We start from the raw sequence: 23,490 nt of genomic DNA, 5'->3' as shown, positions 1-23,490 counted from the left end.
GGTGAGAGAGTGCTAGTGGACCCTGAGATTGTGGATGAGACCATGCAGATTGGGTATTTTTAAAGAGCTTAACTTAACTTACTTTTCTTTCCGAACCGTACCACACCTCTCCATGGTGACAGCTTTAAAAATACCCAATCTCCAACCTTATATACCCAGTCAGTTGAATGAGCTTCACCAAGTTGTCCAACTGGGTATATAAGGTTGGAGATTGGGTATTTTTAAAGCTGTCACCATGGAGAGGTGTGGTACGGTTCGGAAAGAAAAGTAAGTTAAGTCCTCGCTATATTGGACCTTATTAGATCATCGAGCGAGTTGGTGAAGTTGCCTATCGGCTTGAGCTACCTCCAGAATTATCAAATGTGCATAACGTAATTCACGTGTCTATGCTGCGTAAATATGTCCCTGATCTGTCACATGTAATTCCTCCTTAGCCACTGGAGATTAAACCAGACTTGACTTACGATGAGAAGTCGGTGACGGTTTTGGATTGGAAAGACAAGGTTCTCTGGAACAAGGCTGTTCACATGGTGAAAGTTTTGTGGAGGAACCGCTTAGTCGAGGAAGCTACCTGGAAAAGGGAAGATTGTATGTAGGACTTATACCCACGTATGTTCTTTGATTATTGATTTGTTATGTTGAAATTTTAGGGACCAAATTTCCTTAAGGGGGTAGATTGTGATGACCCGTCCCAATTTATTATATAATTTTCTCCTTCGGGCGTGTAAAGTGACAAATATGCCCTCGTTGGCTAAGTGACATGGATGTGTATATGCAGTATTAAATTATTATTCTCGCTGTTGTAATTAAATCGTACTCGATGTCATGAGTGCGTTGAAGTGAGTTAGAACTGAATTGGAGCTGTAACGAAAAAGTTACGATTATTTAGGTGCGTAAATCGGCAAATTGTGGACAAATTATATGGGCTCCTATTTCTTTTAGCCCAATCAGATAATTTGTTTTTCTTCTTTTGGGCCAATTAAAATTAGCTCTCTCTCTCTTAGCCAATTAGAACACACACACACACACTCACTCACTTTTCCTTTTCTCTCTCCTTCTCGACTTTTCTCCCTCCGTACACCAAAGACACCCTACATACACAACCATCATCAAATTCACACGGATCAAACTTTTGGAAACCACCACCATCCTCCTCTCAACCACATGATCACCACCATACCCTTAGTTTTCTGTTTTGGTAAGTTTTAGCTCGGAAACCAGAAGCTCTGACGAGGAGGTAGTTTGCTCCGGCACGATCATGGATGATTTACAAGGTTTTGAGGATCGAGATGGTCTCTATGCAACTTCACTAGCACTTTAGAGTAGATTTGGAGTGGAATGGATGTCGGAATAGGTGAGGAAGAGTTGTGGAGTTGGTCGGATTTTCCAAGGAATTTTCTGATCGTTTTTCATTGGATTTTGGACTTTTAATAGGTATGAACGTGTTCTACTCTTCGAGACCTTCAAATCTATATAAATTTCATGGATTTTGGTTAAGAAATGAAGTAGATATAAAGCTTTGAAAATTTTCCAGAAAACGGCCTGTGCAGACGGCGGAGATCGACGAGTGACAGGAGAAGAAGAAGGTATATTCCGTTAACTTTAACAGAATATTCTAACGGCATTAGGTAACGCCATTACCATTTAACAGAATATTTCGCCTATTTTGACGGAATATTCCTAACGCCGTTAGGTTTCCATCAGTGTGCTGTGCACGTGCCTTCGCGTGGCCAGCGCGTGAGGGTTTGTATCATCTAGTAGATCACTTTCGTATATTCAATTCTTACATTTGAGCAAACTATGAGGAGTTATTCTTGGATTTCATATACATGCTAATTAATTAACGTAAAAATAGTTGTATTGCATATAGGTGAGACGTACCCCAAGGACGAGCGTGGACAAGCGAAGCTAGGGGGCTACGATCTTGCTACTTATCAGTGAGTGGGCATTTGTTTTCTATATATATATATGGAACTATGCTTTGCTTGCCATGTAGTAAATAAGTTATATTTTAAATATTGCATTGTTACACTTGTGAATTGTATTGTGTGATGTTGCAGAGACTCAGGTAAGCTTCAGGTGAGTATTATGTAATTGAATGGGTTGTATTACATTGGTATGCATACATTTATTTAGAGCTCATCATGGTTGCACCCCGGTATTAGTGCTCCCGCCTGGGGCTATGGCCAGTCTTCACGTCCTGCACCGCACGCTCACCTTGGATTCAAGTCTGGTGCCAGCCTGTCGTACATACCACAATAGGTGGTTCTGACTCGTATGTGACTCGCGAATTATCGCACAGCCTCTAGGTTCTACGTAGCTGTTCATCTTTGGTGGCTCAAAAGGACTACATGGCGGTTTTGATGTTTCCATAAATAACCGTAGGGATCTTCTCCTTGTTTGTATATTTAGTACTTAGTTAGTTCGACTGCACTTTCGTTTTACCTATGCTCTGATATGCTTGTATCTTATACTTGATCACTTTCACACACTTACATATTATCTCTAGTTAAATAAGTTTAGTTTTGGTTTTTATTTATTCGAATTTTCTTATTATTATCACTTCTGTTGCGCATTTGGCTACGTCACCCTTACGTGATGCTCAACACGTCTCGACTCTGGTTGGGGTGTGTCACCAATGTGTATCATATGTAAGTAACATGACTTAAATTGACGGAAAACTAAATATAGTAGCTTTGAATCTAATATTAGGGTCGCAATTGTTAGATTTTTATAATTCAAGGACTAATTTTTTTGAAAAAATAGTTTAAAGACTCAATTTTCACTTAGGTGATAATTCAGAAACTAAATTAAAAGTCCACATGTACAAAAAAAATGTAGAAATTATAGGCAAACGAGATATCAATTCTTTTTCTTGGCTCCCGGAAGGGGTGGATAATCGTAGCTTGCCATTAGTTGTCTCCCTTTAAAAGAAAAATGATATCGATTCTTTAGACCTCTTCGTCTTGACATTAAGACAAGAACGAGACTTGGCTGCTGAAAAATTAATAGCATCTCATGCTGCTGACCAATCACAATTGAACACATATCCAAGTAATTGATTTTTTAATCACAACTTGAATACGTTTCCAGCTGTGATTGGTTGAACTGCACCTGATTTTTTCAGCAGCCAAGTTCTTCTATCCTTAAGACAATCCAACGGCATTTTCAGACTGAAACGGTGTCTTCCCAGACACCAAATTTCCGTCATCCCCACCCTTAGGAGTTTTAACGATAACGGAACCTCCTCCAGCAAAAACGACGGCGTCGTCAACAACACCCACGGGTCGAACTGGTTTGATTATCCACACTGCTGTTCCCTTCACCGCCGCCGTACCTATAGCCCTTCCTCGAACTCCCGAGGCGACGCAAAACGATGTCATAGCTAGTCGAACGTGTCAGCTTGCCGTTGCCGCTCGAAACTACCTGCCTCCTCACCTTCTCCGGTAGTCTCAACGTGTACCGCTCAGTGTCCAATCCGGGTCGGATCAGCGAGTGACCCGTCGAGTGCGATCTCGGAAGTTCAGGAAGGAACTTTCCTGATCTCCTTCGTGGGTCCCCTACCTCAACTGCTTCTGCGCCCCCTCTTTGGTTTTCATCCACAATGAGCACAACGGCGTCTTTTGGTACCTCCCGGATTTCAATCGGACTCCTTGAACTCGAATCTTCCGGGTTTAAATTGGCGTTTAGCTCGGTCGCTCGCGAGTTCGACTCGGCGCACGTGAGGTTGGCGCGGCAAACCGGACACGTCATGTGAGCGGCGAGCCAGGCGTCGATGCAATCTGGATGGAAGACGTGGTCGCATTTAGGAAGCAAACGCATCGTTTCGAAGTCGTCAAACTCGCTCAAGCACACCGCGCACTCCAGAGCTCCCTTGCCGATCTTTAGATCCTTGACGGCGGAGTAGACGAGGATCGGGAAAGTCTGGATCACCGCCGGGTCCAGGCCTCGCCTGCTGGAAGCTCCTACGGCGGCCGGAGCTCGAGTTCGGGCGGATTCCATGTCAGTGGACTCAGCGCAGCGGCGAATGTAGATGGAGAGGAAGCCCATCAAGAAGAAGGCGAAGACGAGGAAGACAATAACGACCGCCATTGAAGAGTTCAAATTGGCGGTGTAGCCATAGCCGTTGTTGTGAAACTCAGCGGTCTGGGCATTGGCCGGCGTAGGATAGGCGATCAAGAAGAGGAAGAGAAGATTGAAGATCCATGTCATATGGTGTGACATTTTGGCACAACAGTTGGTGGGACAGCAGCTTCTGTTAGTAGCAGCAGTGAGTGAAGTTTGTTCATAATATTATTACTTAAGAGGAAGGAAGTAGTGACATGTGGCAGGACGAGAGTACACGGCGGCTTTGCAGGTGGTGAATGCTGATGGGGTGTTCTTTTTGCTTTGCTTGGGGAGCAAGAAGAAGGCGATTCGTGTGGGGTCTCAACTCTTTCGGATTACACATTGAAACAAAAGCAGGTGACACAGTCATGTGATCTGACGGTGGAGGACAGCAAAAGTGATGGGATGTGAAAAGGGATAAGAAGAAGAAGAAGACTGTCTGAAAGAATTTGATTTTACGTGGACCTACAAATTGGCTTAAAAAGAGGAAATCAGAACCTATGGGCGCGAAAACGACTTATATCGAATGAATTTACTGTTCCCGCAGAGCTTCGTTCTATGAAATAATGTGTAAGTCTTCCGCATTTAACGTTCTATTATTATGTCAAAATATACACGTAGCACTGAACTCATTTCGTGAAAATTGTTATTCATAAACTTAGTGAGATTGAGATAAGAAAATGAATAATATAAGTTGAGTGAGATTTTGAGTGAGAGTGATGAGATGAGCAAAAGCTGAAACCGATTAAAAGATTGAAACAGCTCTGTCACTGTTCACCTCATCACATTCACGGTATTCCTACTCATCATGACAAATTTGACCAGTTTTGGATTGGATTATGTTATCATCTTTCTTTCAGCTTTTACAAGAGAAGACAATAATCCCACGGCATTGGTATTTTGTCTCATCCAATGGTATTGACCTTGTTTCTTATCAGTTTGATGAGATTTTCTACGGTTTCTTGTAATTTAGGATACTATTAACCTTAAAAATTACAAAGTCTACGTGGTCCCCAGGTCGAGTAACTAATGAGCTAACTACGTCATTCACTTATGTGCGGGGCGTGCCAACTCGACGGTCGAGCTTGGCCGGAGAGTAAAATATGTTGATGTCTTGTTGAGCGCGCTCCTGACCTTTTGATCTCGCGACTGCGGTTGAAAAAGGAACACGTCTTGACCTTCGAGTTCTAGAGCCTGAAGATAAGGCTTCTAGTCTTGCGAAGTTCACGAATTGTCGGTGCTGGGTTTGGTTAAGATGATTATATTCGTGAGAGAATAAGCATGCTGAATTGGCACCAGACTATGTAATAATCGAAAGAGATGTATATCTTGATTGTAAATGTGGTTCGGCCGAACTCTAAAATGTACTTGTGAATATCCAATCATAAAACAACTTGACGTTCAACGTGCCGAGCCTAGTAACCTGTAACACCTCACTTCTCCGAGAAGGCTGATGAGATGACCTTTACCAACAAGGACTCGAAAATCCTTGTCGACCGAGACTTGGATAAATAACCAGTCGATCTTGTTTATCTAAACTAAAGGTGCTCCTTGATCGGCTAATTCTATGGCTCCAATGTTGTTTATCCAAACTGAAGATGTTGCCGGTTGCCTTCACAGTTCTGTTTATCTAAACTGAATATGTGTTGGTGGAAGAAAGAGGGGAAGTTTAAAACCTCAGGTTGTTGAGAAGCTTTGCGTAGGGCAATTCGTGTGTTGAATTTGAGGGGCTTTGAATGATGCACTCCCTTCTCTATTTATAGTAGCAAACCCCCTCATGGCCGAGCTAGAATCATACTCGGATTAGAACTCCTCAACCTAATCTGATTAGGTCTCGGCTAATTCTAACTTCCCTAAGACTTTGAACCAAACTCTTTAACAAACCAGTTTCATCCCCTAATTCTCAGCATCCTCAATCTTAGCTTTAAGACTCCTTGTTGCACTAGGTTTCAACTATCTCACCCTTATCTAAACCAATCCTCCTCACAGTAGGATTCAGCCGACCCTTACTGGATAGCCCACGACAAGATTCTATATGAATGCTACTAGGCCGAGAATAACACTAAGTTTGGCCTAAAATAATATTTTGGGCCCAAACATTGCCCCATCGCTTCTGAGGTGTTCAATCTATAACTTCTGGCCGAGCTTCAACCTTGAAGAAGCGAAATGAACCCTAAGCACATTCTTGAAGAACACTAAAAAACCTTGAATATCCCAACCACCTAGGCGTATTTATTAGGTGCGATTGCACAATCTGAACTCTATCAGATTCCTTGCCACGTGGCATTTCCTTGGTACGTTTGTCTCTCAATAATGACATTTGAGGTGTGCAGACACTGACACTTCCCTTCGCCATTAAACTCACCGTCACACGCAATCATGCAACCTCAATTTGCGAGCCTTTCGGCCTTTTTAAGGTGTGCGGATATTGAAATGTCATTCGCCATTAAACTCGCTGTTACATGCAATTGTGCATCCTCAAACCGCGAGCTTTTCAGCCTTTTCACTTGGATTCTCAAATATCTGCCATGATTAAGAAATATTTTGGTTGAATTTACCCTTCATTTTTTAAATACTCAATCCTAATTCACTTGACCTTTTTACGCTTTCATATCTCTAGAATTCCTTGCCACTTGCTCTCAAACCCATAAAAGAAACCTAACTTTGAAACCCAGAAAAATTTCCAAGTCTTCATTAATAGCTGCCAACACCTTTATCACCAAGCTTGTTGAGGAGTGCGACAAATGCCGAGACATTATCGATCGGAACGCCATCAAAATTATCTGATTCGAGGATGACTCAAGCGCCTTCCACCAAACTCTGGGACCTATTTTTAAGGACAAGGTCTAAGAAACCATCACCCATATGTTGAAGGCCCATTGCCTAGAACCCTTGCTCCAAGGTTACGACTGGTCGAAATGGCAATCGGCTAAACCCTAAGGAGCCTAGCTTTAGACCACAGCGACCTGAGCTACTTGGGTCACTCGAATGGAACCACACTTTGGTGATGAGTGGAAGACTCTTGGCATCTTTGATACCATCAAGCTCTCGACCTTTGAAATCACCATGGATCGAGAGCTCTTGATGGTCGCCTTGAGCTTATGGTGTTCGGCCATCAACACCATGATCCTTCCACTCAGGCTCATCGATCCAACTGTGCTGGACATCATGCATATACTTGGCACTTTTCCTTCTGGTCTTGCAATCGACGCTGCTCTTTCCAGGTACAAATTCGACCTGGACCTGAAGGTAGTGTTCGACGAGCGGGTCGTTGAAGTTTTGTCGAAGAAGAACCAAAGGTTGTCGAAAGAAGACGAGCAAAAATTGCACAAGAATTTCTTCAACTATAGCACTCCGATCACCCACTTTGCTGGCTCAGAGAGAAAAGCTCTTAAGAAAAGAAAGCATGAAGCCTTTTTGTTTTACTGGTACAATAGGTTCTTTTGTACCAAGTCAAACAAGTGCCTGGCCGAAAACATGCCAGTGGCCGAAGCTCTAGCCAATGGTCATGTCCTGGCCTTTAGCCCGGCCATCCTTGTAAACCTCGACCGGTGCTTGGTCGAGGCTTCTGTTGGAAAAATCGACCCGCACCAAAACTGCCCACTCTGGGTCTTCCAACTCTGGCTGCATGTCTATTTTCCAACAATAAGGCAAGAAATCCTAAGCTTCAATTCTCCCAAAGCAATAGGTCTCCAACTGACCTTGCGCCCCTTTCCAGCTCACTCGGTTGAATGAATCTTCAAGTATTTCTTCGGCCTCGAAGATCTGTCAGATGACGAATTTCTGATCTATCGCCACCAGAAATACCCATCTTCCATCACACTCCTAACCTCGGCTTGGGAGGAAGTAGATAAGGTTGACATTCGACGGTCCTAGGGGTCATTCACCAAAGTTTGCGACCTTCTTTTTGGTTGCGACACTTGGCGGGCTAGCTGGGAAGTTTATCATCCCAACTTCCTAGCACGTCAACTAGGCTTCCTTCAAGACTGTCATTTACCATTCCTCACTTTTCTTTCTCTTTTCAGCCGAGAACGCCTTTCTGGCTCATCGAATAGGGATTGTGAAGAAGACTAGAAAGAGTTCCAAGAGTGATGTATAAAATTCTGCCTTTGGCGGAACACTCGAGAAATCCACTGTACCAGCACCTTCGCTGATTGGTGTGATCCTTACTGTGGATGCAAATTTCTTCCTCCTTGATCTTGGACAATTTTACACCTACTAAACAATTAACACCTTAGGTTAAGGCCAATAGCCTCACGAGCCCACAATGAAAGAAGGGGGGCTTTGGCCGAAGAACCTCCGATGCCAAAGTTAGAATTTAGAAAGAAAGAGTGTTTAGAGAATTTTGGGATTTTTGCCAAAGTGTTGGAATGACTTTTTGGTGAGAATGGGATCACTTTTTATAGGGATAGGAAGTGGCCGGCCATCACTAGGGTTTTTTGGTTTAGTTTAGGTTTAATTAGCCAATTTATTATGATTAATTGGCTAATTTAAACATAAAGGAATGTTTTGATGGTTATGGGTTTAATTAGCTAGCTAATTAGTGTAATTAAAAAGGGAAAATGGTGGAAAAGGTAGAGAATATGATAGGCTCTTTTTGGATGGGAATGGAAGGCCCTTGGTGTGATTTTGGGGTGATTTATTGGGGTATAATGGGTGATTAATGAATTAATTAGGAATTAATTCTTTAATTAGCCAATTAATCTCTATTTTTATGGGATAATTGATAGGTTATGAAGTAATTACCTATAATGAGGACGGATGAGATAAATTGGAATTGGTTACCTTTTTTGGAGCATTTTTGACTTGGTTGAGGATGATTGTTTGCCGCTCGCACGTAGGAATCTTGGTATGCTTCAAGGGTATTTTTGTCCTCTTTTACCCAAAAATCCACGTGTCGCCTTGTAATTCTTTTTGGTTCCACAAATTCCCCCACACCTGTTGGGCTACTCGCAGGAAAGGGCAGTAGGTGTAAAGATTTCCTTGCTTTTATGAAACTTAGGACTGCTTCCTATTTTGATGTAGATTCTCTCTTTAATAGGAAATTAGATCATTCTAGGAAAGGGAAATAAATTTCTCTCGAAGCCTATTTAAGTACACCTTAAGTGGGTTATTACATCAACTGTGGAGAGTGATTTATTTTACCCAACAAGAGAGAGAGCTTAGAGGATATTTGTTCCCCCTCTTCTAGTAATCTTCTAAATCTTGCCCATGCAAATGACCGTCTTTCGTTGTTTTCTTCGTCTTCTCTGTGCTCCACCTGATGTAAGAAAAATTTAATTTTTCTTATCTTTTTCTTGGATAGTGCTGTCGTGGGGCAACTGTCGGGATGTGTGGCACGTCGGCTAGCAAGGGCCAAGAGTCAGTTTGACATGGGCCGATGAGGTGTTGTGGCAGGGACCACTGCTTTAGGATGCTCAACTTGGCTAGAGCCATGGGCAGCTTGTGTGGTTGAGGCCACAGATTATGGCCCTGGGGTGCAGTGTTAGGCGAGTTACAAATCTTATTTCCTTTAGGCTCTTGGATCTGACACGAGCCAGGCCGGCGATTGAGAGAAATGAGGAGGTCGCAGGCCTCATGGGCTATTGGAATGCTGGGCATGCTGGCCTTCTGCTTGCTAGAATGCTGGGTTGAGCTCCCCTGCTGAGTACCATGAATGTCGTTGGTTGCTTAGTTCTCTTTGCCTGGAGAAAGATGGGCTGCTCCCGAAATAGGAGATAAAGAAGATCAAGGCGGATGCATTGGCTCGTCTGATCGCTGTCGTGGAGCTTACTATGAATGAAGGTGGAAAGAAGAGATCTTCCTCGCCTGCTCAAGAGATGTCGGTTAAGAAAAAACTGAAGACTTATTCCGCTACTCATGAGGGTCCGCCTGCTACCGAGGGGTATGTGATTGGCAGGACTTTTTCCAATGGAAAGAGAGATAAGGATACTATATCTGAGCCTGTGACGCCTGCCATGTCGAGAATGGCTAATTCGATTGATGATAGTATTGCTCAGTGTAGAGGTATTGTCATGCCCCAAATGTTGAAGTTTGTGCTAAGACGTCCGTAGGGAGCTAAGTTCGATTCTCACTTGGAGAGGCTTGCCATTATGAAGAGCGATAAGGTGGACTCTGCTGCTAAAGTGGTACTAAGGCCCATTCACTCTGCTGCTAAGACTGATTCGCCTGCTGAGAATGAGAATATTGCTCACATGGATAGCTATGAGAAATCCACTAAGCCTGCTTCTAGAGAGGCTGCTGAGACTTGTGTGCTCTTGAAACCAGATCTGCTTGAAGACATAGACGTTTGTACCAAATTTGTTGATGGCGTTAGAAAAGTTTGTTTGCCCAAGTTCCTTTGCGAAGCATATGACCCAATATAGAAAGACTGCTCTGCTTGCTGTGATGTAGATATAGCAAGGCTGCTAAGGAGGTGGCGAAGAATAAGGCAGCTGAAGCTTATTCCTTGGTTGAGAAGATCAAGAGGTTGGATTTTGAGCTCGTTGCTTTGAAAAGGTCTAATATTTCTGCCTTCACTTCTCCACAGCTTAGATTCAAGATCTTGAGTTTGCAGTTTCTGAGCTTCGTTTTGCTGGTTATGCAAAGGATGAAAAGTTGATTGCTGCTTATAATTAAGTGATCCACTTCAAGAGAATCGTCGATAGGCTTGAACCCCAAGTGTTGGAACTTCAAGGTGTACTGAAGATCAACAAAAGTCTGAAGAAGGAAGTGGATGAGCTGCAGCGGTCCATGTTGGTCTGCTTAAGGAGAATGAGCAGCTGAAGGGTGAGAAGGATGAGCTCGCGGTTTCAAAACCTTTTTTATTTCTCGAAAAGACTTGCTTGCTTTTACGTTTGAGGCTTCCATTGGTGAAGTAGTTGGAGAAACCGGTGCCCAGGCTGGGGTAGCCGGAGGTGAAGTGCTGGATGATGCTGCTGCTAAGAACGTTGCGGTTGCTAAAGGTGTGGCGACCGAGTAGTCGTGGGATGTCCAAGCTGCTGTAGTCTTCTAGGTAGCTTTTAGGATTTTCTTTGTTTTTCCTGGTAGCTCTTGTTTTGCTTGAACTTCTTCGGCCTTTGCTAATTGTTTATAAACTTGTTTCCTTCACTTTTCTTCATCTTCGCTTCTTTTGTTCTTGCCCTAACCTTTAGTCTTGATAGACCAATGACAGACATTCTACTTTTTTGTAAGCAGACAAGCTCGCGTAGCCTATGCAGCCGTAGGTGTTGGTGTAGAACTTTGCAAAGTTGTTAGCCATAGGGTTGGCAGTTAGATGCCTTACTTACAGAAGCAACAAGTTTGCATAACCACTAGGCTGTTAACGTTGTGCTTTCTCCAATTCCGTAGGTTGCATAGCAAGTATCACAACACTTTAGGACTTGGTGTAGGTTGTTTTGCGCTTGGCAGAGGTGAAGCTTATCGACTACGTAGCATGTCGACAGTGGATAAAGCTTCATATAAACGCACTACCTTGTTTAAACTTTTCACAAGGATGTGCGGTTGTATAAGTCTAGCGCTGCTTTACTGCTCAAAGGGCAAGCCTTAGGCAGTCTTCCAGAAACCGTAGGCTACCTTAGTGCACTTGGTAGCAGCTTTAGGATTCTAGGGTAGCCGTCTATTGGATGTACTGCGTAATGTGCCCCCTCCGTCTCTAGGGCCCGGTTCCCCATGGATTAGGCCAAGAGACCCAAAATCCTTCAGTTAGCTAAGCCTTGAAAAATACCATTGTGGCTACTTCTAGGAATCCCGGCGCAAGCCATCATACATCTAGTTATACTAGGGCAGCCAGGCTCATCCACGTCTGGATATTCGTAATGTAAAGTTTCTGCTGCCGTTTTGGAGAGCTGACCCATATGGGTGTCAGGGAATTGGTTTACCCTATCGCATTAGAGAGCAATTAGTTTACCCTCTCGCACTGGAGAGCATGGTTAGTCCCTCGGGGGGCGTAATTCTTGTGGTGAGTCCCTAAGAAGGGCGTAGTCTTCTTTTGAAGTGCAGAAGTGATTAGTTGTTGTAAGTATGCAGCCGAGCCAAGCTGTGATTACTTCTAAATTTCTCATTGAAAAACGAATGAAACGAACGAGAACTTAGTTGTAAGGTAGGAACTGTATAATAACTGGATAGTCTTTAGCTTGTGTGGTGGTGCCCATTGAGCTTTTTGAGTCTTCAGGCTTTGATGTAGTAGGAGGTCACACATGGTACCTCTTCAAATTGTAGGCGCTCTACTGCTTTTCGATCTTTTTTTCGTTATGTAATTACTCTTGCTGCATACTCTGCTAATCTTATACAGACCTTCCCGGATGAGATTCATCTTTTTGGAGCCTTCTCTACTAGCAGTGATGAAGGCTTTTCTTAGGACTAGATCTCTGGGCTGGAACTACCGGATCTTGGCCCTTTTGTTGTGGCTGGAGAGGAACTGCTGCTGGTAAGTTGCGATGCGGGTGATAGTCTGCTCGCACTTCTCCTCTGCCAGATTTAAGCTTGTGGCCATCTCCTTTTGGTTGCCTTCGGGGCGTCGTTGGGCCGCTCTGTTGCATTGTCAAGGCTAGGCGTGAAGGCGCGGTAGGAAGCCATGGAGCTGGGGCCATGTTACATGTAGCAGGAAATGCTCAACCTCCGGTATTACACCACTCTAGAGCTGAATAATGGAGCAAAGGTCGGCTAGGGCCGTGTAACGTGTAACAGTAGGTAGTGCTCGACTACCATTACATGTTGCTCTTACGTAGAATCTTCTGTGGCAATGAGGACAAAACTTGCTTCTAAGTGTGTTCGTCTGCCCTTGGCATGTCTTTTGGGCAGAGTTGTTATGTTCGTCAGAAAACTATGCATCTGCTAGGGTTTACGCCTTTATCGTCGCGGGTTTGGATTCGGCGGAATAATGCATCATGATGATGATTGCGTGCGTTTGAAGGTAAAACTTAAGCTTTTGGGTTACAACAACTATCGCCAAAGTTAGCTTTTAAATTTTTAATAGCATCGAGGAGAGCTTTTGAACTATAGAATACAGGTAGTCGGGCCCTCTACTCTTCTCGCATGATGGTAGAGCTTATTGCTACTTTAGATATCGTTAAACATGCGAATAAGTCCTCCGCTGCTTCTACAGAGGTAATGTCGGGTACTTCTTTGAGTCCTTAAATGTGCATTGGCGAGCCTTATCCCAAAGTGCATGCTTCTCTGCTAAAGCAAAAGAGTCTGCCAGAGGTAGATCTTCTTTCATGATTAATTTTTTGAATAACGGGTGGTCTGCTGGAAGGCCTTTTTGGAAGGCTGCTCTAGTTATCAAGTCGTTGCCTCCGACTATCCTTACCTTCTTTACTTTAAATCTCTTCACATAGTCACGAAGTGACTTCTTTAGGTTCTTCTTGATGTCAAACAAATGGTCGAACTTCTTGTTGATCGAGCGATAGGATGAATATTCTTTCGTGAAAACCAAAGAAAGTTCGTAAAAATTCTGGATGGATTGTGCCGGCAGGGTGTAGAACCAATCTTGCGCCTCGCCTTGTAGAGTGGTGGCGAGTATCTTAAACCTGAGGTCATCGTTGTTTCGATAAAGGATCATTGCACTTCGGTAGTGCTTTAAGTGTCTCTCCGGGTCTTCATCCCCTTTGAAAGCTGTGAAATGTGGCATACTGAACTCGCGTGGAGATTCTGCTTGCTCGATCTCGTCTGTGAAGGGTGACTTGCTTATGTTGGTCATGTTCCGTCGTAGTGCTTCATCGGTGACCTCATTGTGTTGGAAATTACGTAATCGCTTGGTTAAGAGTCTCTCTACTTATTTCTTAATTTTCCTTTGTTGGGGTAGCAGAGCTCTCGGCTGCCCCTAGTCATGACTTACTGGTCTAAGCTGTTCTTCCATGTGTTTGGCTCATCTATGCCGCGAATGCGGTGCATGTAGCGCGTTCCTAGCTGGCGAGCGAGTTCTTCGTAGGTTGCCGGTTGAACTTGAGCCGTATTGAGTGACTGTTTCTTTTCGTCCGTCGTGCTGCCTACTCCTTTGTAAGGTGGATAATGATTTTTGCGGGTTTAACCGCGAATGAATATTTCGCCTGGAAGGCTGCTCATGTTGACTATGGGAGTATAACCCCAACCGTGAATGTATGCTCGTCTGTAGGCCTAGTCGAGTCGAGAGTGCACACTCCTCCGCGCTCTAAGACGAAAGTATATGCTATCTCGGGGGCCCAATCAAGAGTGTACATTGCCTGAACGCTCGGTTCGTGGCTGCTTACCGGGATGCTGCTGGAGAGGTGCCATTGTCCTACTTTAGGACACCTCATCTGGGGCACATTGCATCTCGGTGCGCTGCAATAGCTGGTTCACCAAGATCGTCTGCTGTGCGAAGGCGCTCGTCAACTCTATTACTTGTCGAGACAAGTGTTGTTCTCCATTTAGGTTGCAAGAGCTTGGAATGAATGTTTCTCATTGAGTAGTGGAAGTGTGGTAGACTCCGGGCTCGTGATTTGAGTTGGGAAATGTCAAATCCGTGAAAAAATATGGTGAGAATGCCCCCGGGTTGATGGTAGGTCTGGATAGTTGAGATAGTCTTAGGCCGACTTGGGCTGCTTGGAAAGCTACGGGAGCAGACTGGGCCGCAGGAGCAGGCTGCTTGGCGAAGCAGGCTGGGCTGTGGGAGCAGGTTGGGCTACAAGAGCAGGCTGGGCCGCGAGAGTGGGTTGCTTGGCAGAAGCAGGCTGGGCCATGAGAATGGGCTGCTCGTCGGGAGCAGGCTGGACCACGGGAGTGGGTTGCTCGTCGGGAGCAGGCTGCTTAATGCGTGATGCATGCGAATGCGAGGCTTGGGCTCGAACCTGTGCAAGCTTGGATGGCATAGCTTGGGCCATGGTAGAACCTCGTAGTGGTAGTACCACTCCGCCTATGACCACATTTAGCCTCGTGGATCGCCGCGATCCCATTTCTTGAGTATTAGAATTTTTACTTGTGGAATTTTCTAAATTTCTAGCCATTATATTTTTCTTATACGTTTTATCAAAGAACCTTTGCAAATAAAAATTTCTAATAATAAGAACGTATGAAAATATTCAAATGGATTAGAAAATAGAGAAAAACCTTTTTATGCGAGAGTCTTCTACGAGTATGGATCTCAATTCTCAATGAAAGCACCAATTTGTGGATGCAAATTTCTTCCTCCTTGATCTTAGACAATTTTGAGCCTACAAAACAATTAACACCTTAGGTTAAGGCCAAGAGCCTCACGCGTCCATGATGAATGGAGGGGCTTTGGCCGAAGAACCTCCGATGCCAAAGTTAGAATTTAGAGAGAAAGAGTGTTTAGAGAATTTTGGGATTCTTGCCAAAGTGTTGGAATGACTTTTTGGTGAGAATGGGATCACTTTTATAGGGATAGGAAGTGGCCGGCCATCACTAGGGTTTTTGGGTTTAGTTTAGGTTTAATTAGCCAATTTATTATGATTAATTGGCTAATTTAAACATAAAGGAATGTTTTAATGGTTATGGGTTAATTGGCTAGCTAATTAGTGTAATTAAAAAGGGAAAATGGTGGAAAAGGTAGAGAATATGATAGGCTCTTTTTGGATGGGAATGGACGGCCCTTGATGTGATTTTGGGGTGATTTATTGGGGTGTAATGTGTGATTAATTTGGTGATTAATGAATTAATTAGGAATTAATTCATTAATTAGCCAATTAATCTCTTTTTTTATGGGATAATTGATAGGTTATGAAGTAATTACCTATAATGAGGATAGATGAGATAAATTGGAATTGGTTACCTTTTTTGGAGCATTTTTGACTTGGTTGAGGATGATTGTTTGCCGCTCGCGCGTAGGAATCTCGGTATGCCTCAAGGGTATTTTTGTCCTCTTTTATCCAAAAATCCACGTGTCACCTTGTGATTATTTTTGGTTCCACACTTACATCAAGGATTTCTTTGGTGATTTAGCCGAGGAAACTTCAAAGAAGTTTTTTAGCGATCGGCCTCAAAAGACTCTCACCCCAAGATCCAAAGAAACGGCCCAAGGTATACATCTCTTCATTTCCCTGTTACCTCTCCTTAGCTTTGTCTATTTAAACTTTGTTTTGATTAAAGCTTAGTTTTTCCACGTGGTTGGTTAATAAAACGAGCCGATGTGGTCGTAATGGTTGCAGCTAAGAAGAAACTTGCCCTTCTTTCAAGAAGGTTGCGATCGTTGCACCTCCCTCGACTTGACCAACTCCAACAGCAGCCCCTACCACACTGACCAGACCGAGCAAACTACCTTGCCCAGAGGCCGAAACGACTGGTACCGTTGCCCGACCCTAGAAGCATATAAAAAAGAAGGCAAATAAGGGAAAACGGGAAATACACGTTATTTCAAGTCAAACCACATCGGCAATTACTCGTGGTGTCCATTTCCCTTCTTATGTAGTCCAGGCCTTGACGAAAGTGCTGTAAAACCTTTCAATGGATTAAGCGACTGAAGTTCGTCCCACCACTTAAGTCGTGGTCGAACTAGTCGTTACCCTTTCTGCAACACCAGGGCCAGCCGTTACTTCTAAAGTTAGCCCAGTATTTGCTTCCTTGAAGAAGGCGTCCACCATGGCCAAGAGAACCCTTCCCTTTAATCCAAAGAATCCAATAATTGTCCTGGAAGAAGTGGTCCAATAATTTCCTTTTATGTTCTTTCATTTTAACTGAACTAATCATCCTTTATGTCTAAGAAGACAAGAGCGAATGACCCTCGTTGGTGAGATGCCCTCGACCGGCTGAACTTCCAACCACTAATCCTTAACTGGTGGTCGAGACGATTGCCCAGGTTAACACTCATGCAACTGAAGAAGGTGCGGGACATGACGCTATGCCTTCTGTCGAGCCAGAAGCGACGGTAGAGACACCGGTTCATCCCTAGGACCAAACTCTCGGCATTCTTCATCAAGAGGTTACTTCGACCTTTGTAAGACCCATCATCATTTTCTTTTATTAATTTCCTGCCTTAGAACTCTAAACCAAGAAAATATTAAATGCTAGGTATCTAATCGCTCATTTCACCAAAAAATTTATGTGCCGAAAGACGTTATTTATATTTCCTGGCCACCCCAATGGCCATCAAACATAGATAACCTTCATCGGCCGCATGAATTAAAAGGCTGCCTTATACACTGGGCTCGACCATTAAGCTCTCTGGGTTCGAGCAACGATCCAGCAGACATGGCCGAAGTCTCTTCTCAATAGGTCTAACACAACTTCCTTATCTACCGTCCTTTTACTTTTTTGTTTCTAACAACTCCTTTTGTGCAGCCTTCATAGGAGGTCGATCTCGACGCCCTTCTCTCCAGCACCTCTGAATGGCTGGGCCTTTTTCAATTTCGGCCAAGCCTTCTACAACCACGGCTAAATCTATCGTCTACGCCAAGCTGCAAGAGCATCTATCTTTCTCGACCTTGCAAATCCTACAATGCAAAGGTCTTGACTATGTTGGAGAATGCCTGAACGACGTTGCATCCGGTGGCCTGCTGAGCAACAAGTTTGTTGTTTATTTGTCATCTGTCCTGGAGAGAACTCGATAATATTTTAGTATCTTTAGGAGGGCTCTTCGAGTAGAGGATGACCTCAAGGTTGTAACGGTCGCTCATGAAGCTTTCCGCCTTGAGCTTGAGGCAATAGAGGCGAAGAAGGAAAGACTAGCCGACCTTGATCGTCAAATTGGCGAACTTCAACATCAAACATCGGCCATTTCTTCTGAGCCTGAAAAGGATTTTGAGTCGAACAAACCTTGACTAGCAGAGTACGTAGCTGGCACGAAGCGGATTAAGCAACTGAAGCTTGACAAGAGAACATGGCAAGCCGAGGTTACAATGGGCGAAGTATGGTGGCTAGAACTGAAAGCTGCTATTGAAGCTTTTCTTCTTTCGACTTCTTAGAACTCCGTCTAGTTGTAGGATGGTTGACTACTTGTAACTTGTACACCATTTGACAATTAATAAAAATTATTTATTCTTGTATTTCTTAAGTGACTGGATAATATTTCTTTAAGAAATTTCCATTGATTGGTAATTTATAAACTAAGCCAATTCGGTCATTGAGGTGGTATGCCCTCTTGCCAAGAACTTTATGGAGGATGAATGGTCCTTCCTAATTTGATGACCATTTTCCGAATCTAGGATCTTTAATCCCTACTGGTAACACGGTTTGCCACACTAATTCACCTTCGCCGAACGTCTTTTGCCTAACTCATCGATTATACACTCGTTTAACAATCTTTTTCTGTGCCACTAACAAGTTATATGCATCGAGCTGAGCTTCCGCCAAGTCTTCCAATTCTTGCCTCATGGCTTGACTATATTCAGCACTGAATAAACTGCTTTGCTCGATGATTCGTAGCGAGTTTGTGCTGAGCTCAACCAGTAACATGGCATCGTGCCCATAAGTTAAGGCATATAGGGTCGTCCCTATTGCTGATTGGAGTGAAGTTCGATATGCCCATAATGCTTCGTTTAACTTCAAATGCCACATGTTGGGCTTTTCTTTTATTATTTTTTTCAAGAATATCGATCAACACTTTATTACTTGCTTCGGCCTGTCCGTTCGCCAGTGGGTAATACGGTGTAGACTGGTTGAGCTAAATTTTTAGACTCGTCGTGTATTCCTTGAATCTGTTGGATGTAAAAATCGTGCCTTTGTCCATTATGATTGTTTCTGGTACGTCGAATTTGGTCACAATGTTTTCTTCCATAGAATTACAAACTTCTTTAGACGTTAATTCATAGTAGGATTTCGCCTCGACCCGATTTGTCGATCCGGAAGACAGCGTGATCTTGTCGATTACATCCATGACCCATCTTCTGAATGGCTATGGTTTGTTGACTAAGTGAAGTAATTCGATAGAGACCTTCTATATAGGCCTATGGATTTGACATTGTACACACCCTCGCGTGTATTCAATGCACTCTTTCAACATTTTTGGCCAGAAATATCCGTGTCGGTGGAGTAACCAACGCGTTTTACGTCCGGATTGATGCGCCCCGCATACTCTTTCATATACCTCTGTAATCACTTGGGCTGCCTCCACCGAGCCGAGACATAATAATAACAGACCATCTTCACCCTTTCGGTATAACTCATTCTGGTACACTACGTAATTTGTGGCATACACCCTTGTCTTATGGTCATGGTTGCCACTAAGATTATCAAGTTATTGCATAATTGACCTTCTCCAGTCAGCAGGTAATGTCTCAACTGTGTAAACATCTATAGGAGTTGTGCTCCAGATCATGTGTACGGATCATGTGGTTGTGTTGGAGAACTTATTGATTAACTAAGGTCGGGTGTGGTTGTCGCACTACTGGTATGACCCGACCTAGCTCGCCCCCTAAGATTTATGCTTCGGAGGCTATTTGAGCTAATTCATCTGCGTCGGTATTTCGAACTAGTGAGATGTGCTTGAATGTGATGCCTTTAAATGATTAGGCCAAATAGCTAGCAACCATGTGATAGTGCGCTAGAGTACAACTCATGCAGCGAAAAGTTCCATTAAGTTTGTTGATCACAAGTTCTGAATCGTCAAGGACGACCATGCAGGCTGCCCTCAAGTCGTGAAGGACGTTAAGTCAGATGATAAAGGCTTCGTAGTTGGCCTGATTATTCGTACAATCGAAATCCAACTTGAGAGAAAAATACCATCGGTAGTGATCCGGGGATTGGATGACGATTTCAACACCAGCTGAGGTCGAGTACTAGAGCCATCAAAATATAGCATCCAATAATTATCACGTGTTTCCACTAACACCAGCCGAGATATACAACTTGAGGGGTTTACCGCGCCGAGGTTGCATAAGGACAGGTGGGGTAGTGTGAGAGACCTTAATTTGTGTGAATGCATTTTGATGCTCCTCACGCCATTCGAATTTGTCAGAATCCTTAAGTATCAAGAGCATGGAGAAAGCTTTCATCTTCCCTGCTGAATTAGAAATGAAGTAGTATAGGAAATTGATTTTACTGAGGAGTGATTGTAATTGCTTCTTGGTTGTCGGGGGTGGGGCATCAATGATTGCTCGAGCTTTATTTGCATCCACCTCGATGCCATGATGATGTATAAGGAAACCTAAGAGTTGCCGACCGATACACCAAAGACGCATTTGGCAGGGTTCATTTTAAGGTTACGTTGGTGCATACGAAGGAAAACATGCCAAAGATCATCTAAATGTGTTAGGCGATGTTTCAATTTGACTACAACATCATTGATATAGACCTTGACGATGGTACCAATTAAATCATGAAAAATTGTATTTATAGCGTGTTGGTATGTGGCATAGGCGTTTTTAAGGTTGAATGACATGACAACCCATTCGTAAGTCTCGAGTGCCCCCTAACAACGAAAAGTAGTTTTGTGGACATCAGCCTCAGTAATGAAAATCTGGTTATAACCAGCATGGCCATCCATAAAAGATAACATATTGTGGTTTGCTACTGTGTCAATTAGCAAATATGAAATTGGCATCGTATATTCATCTTTAGGGGTTGCCAAATTCAAATTTTGAAAATGGATACAAATACGTAGAGCATCACTTTTCTTTCAAATTGGGACGATGTTCGCCAACCATTTGACGTATTCAGTTGTCCTAATAAACTCGGCTTTTAAAAATCGAACAAGTTCATTTTTTATGCCGAGTACTTCGATCGAGAATCGTTGGAGGGGGGTTGGTGGAACTGTTTACAACTAGATTTGATGCGTAATTCATGCTCGATGAGTGTTCAATCTAAACTAGGCATCTCATGGTAACTCTAAGCAAAACAATCCTTAAATTCCTTAAATAAATTACAAAGATCGGTTTTCATAGGTTATGGTAACAAAGCACTAATAGATAAAGGATGCCGGTCTTCGATCGTTCCAACATTTATTTTTCTAAAGGGTCATTGACTTGGGGCCGACTATCTTCGAGCTCGGTTGGGGCAGCTTGAACTTTGTCGAGTGATAGAACTGGATAGTTGTCTTATTCGGCGAGAAACTCTAAGTTCACGCCTGAATTTTGTTGCTTGAAAATAGCATACCAATGGGCCTGCAGTAGTTCCATGATGGATGAAACTGCGGCCTCGGCGTGTATCTTGTTTGATACCAGGCATCAGGATAGGCAATCAGGTCGTCCAACCTAAGTCTCACTGAATCCTGGTGAACAGTCTTGGCACCTACCCCGATGGCTTTCTAAACTGAGATCTGAGTCAGCCGTCATTCCTCGTTAAAACCTTGCAGGGTGATGTAGTCGACGTGATTGTAATAGCGAGCCTGAATAATATTAGCTTTGAATGATTGATTATCGGCCTGATGAACCATAATCGATTTGCCGTCCCAGAAGAAGAGAACCTGATATAATGACGAGGGGATGCAGCTCATTTGATGGATCCAGTCACAACTGAGCAATGCCTTATACTCGGTCTTTGAATTAATTATGAAAAATGCGGTCATGTGATTACGACCTGCGATATTTACTTCCAACGGAAGCATTCCCTTGGTTTGGGATTTGTCACCAACAAAGTTGCTCATGGTGATCCCTGACGGAATAAGTTCATTGTTGGGACTACATTATGCCTTCATGATAGCAACGAGCATGATGTTGACCGTTGCTCCACAGTCGATAAAAATTTTAGAGACCAGATATCTTTCAATATGAGTCGTAACATATAACCACTTGAAATGATGGAGATTAACTGATGAAGAGAGGAAACAATTTGGCAAAAGCTGTTTTGAGTTTATCTTATTTTGTTGCCAGCTTAATCTCTTCGGCGACCACAAAATCGACTTGCGTGGCTTATTCGGCAACCATATCACCATCCAAGAAATTTGGTTGGGATGCAGTTGGCTGGAACTCGGCATGTAAGACATGGACCATGCTAATGTCCATGTTGTCGAGAACCGAAAGACCCATCATCTGGACTTCTGGGCGAGGTATCCTGGGGTGGGCAATATGCGCTTGATCTTTTTTGGCCAGCGTTGGGGTATGTCCACGCGGTATGTCCACTAGAGGCTTCTCATTCTGCATGTCAACCTCGGGTTCGCTCGACGTTGGAACTGGGTTTTGGTCTTGTGACGTCATACGAGTTTGCTCTTGATATGCGATGCGGGCGTCTTTCATGTCAAGGTAAGCATCTAATCGTGCTATGCGTTCTTTTTCATCGGTCATAAGGCCGAAGAGGGAGACAGCTGAAAAGACTTCAAAATGGTATCGTAAATATTGAAGGTCCTCTCGAGAGAAGGGAAGTTCGGAAGCGTCAATATTAGTATATGGATCTACCTCAAAGCGAAGAACTTGAGCCTTACGTATATGCTGGAACTTGGCTTTCATCATCGGATTTGAAGTCTTTTGGATGATTCGTTCAGCATCGGGGCAAATTAGAACAAGATCAAGGGTATCTTGGCATGTATTCTAAAGCTTTACTGAAAAACGGTGGTGGAGATTCTGTCTGACTCTGATCAATGGTTCTTGTGTAGGTAGCGGGGGAAGTTTGTTCTTGGCTTCCTTCTAAAAGTGCTTAAGACGAGCTTTTATTTTCCCAAGTTAAAGAATGAGTTTGATTCACTTTTCAGATTCTTCAATCATGGTTTCAAAGTCATGATCGATCACCTTTTTCTGTTGGAGCAGCTAGGTCATGATCATCGAAGGTTGTTGGTCGTCTTCATTATCAGCTGTTTCCTTTAGCTGCCATTTAGTAGCCGAGGTATCTTGAGCTGCTCGTCGGCGGGCCATACAGTCCATTCTTTGGTGCCGACATTTTCATGATTTAGACAATGCAGTACATATACCGGTAGGGGAGTTATAGGTATACGATCGTTGATCACGTGGCTCAAGAAGTCTGAAAGTACGCTGGTTCACTGGTGAACTTGGATTGCCAGAGTTGCACGCATAATAATCCTCGTTGAAAAATGGTGCGTCAAAATCAAGGTGTCGTCTGGCCGAAGATAGCTTGTAATCTTGTACTTGAAAACCAAGACTATAAAAAACTTTATGGCGTTGGCCTGTGCCGAGCACCTTTTGGGATGTTACAGCGACTGTAGGCACTTGTTGCAGTATGTCGACTCGATATGGCTTTTCCTTTGGCTCAGCTAAGACAACGCTCGTTTTGCATCGACTACATAAAACTATCGGCCCGTTGTTTCCTCTGTGTTGGAGTCTGACATTGACTCGACAATAGTTGGTTCCGTCCAATCTTTGGGTGGCTCATTTGAAAATAAATCAATCTTCAATCATGGCCGAGAGTTTTTCTTTGGGACAAATTGCATTGGAATGAACTCAGCCTTTCATTTTCCTTTATCCCTAGGTAGTTGAGCATCTACCATGCTGACTGTCGCCGTAGGGAAATGATCGGTGTCAACGCCCATTTGTTTCTCGGGAAACATGAGCTTACGATTGTCAATCCATCTTTGAATGGCATTGCGAAATACGGCACAATTATTTG

General features: G+C 43.5%; 1 pseudogene; it reads right to left on the bottom strand.

Moving 5' to 3' along the window:
- Positions 1-2,785: 2,785 nt before the first annotated feature.
- On the bottom strand, positions 2,786-4,362 carry LOC126619562 (E3 ubiquitin-protein ligase ATL6-like; annotated as a pseudogene).
- Between the last annotated feature and the right edge of the window lie 19,128 nt (positions 4,363-23,490).

This window comes from Malus sylvestris, chromosome 1, assembly GCF_916048215.2.
Source record: "Malus sylvestris chromosome 1, drMalSylv7.2, whole genome shotgun sequence".
In the NCBI taxonomy this organism is placed as follows: domain Eukaryota; kingdom Viridiplantae; phylum Streptophyta; class Magnoliopsida; order Rosales; family Rosaceae; genus Malus; species Malus sylvestris.
This window is presented reverse-complemented; position numbering and strand designations above follow the sequence as displayed.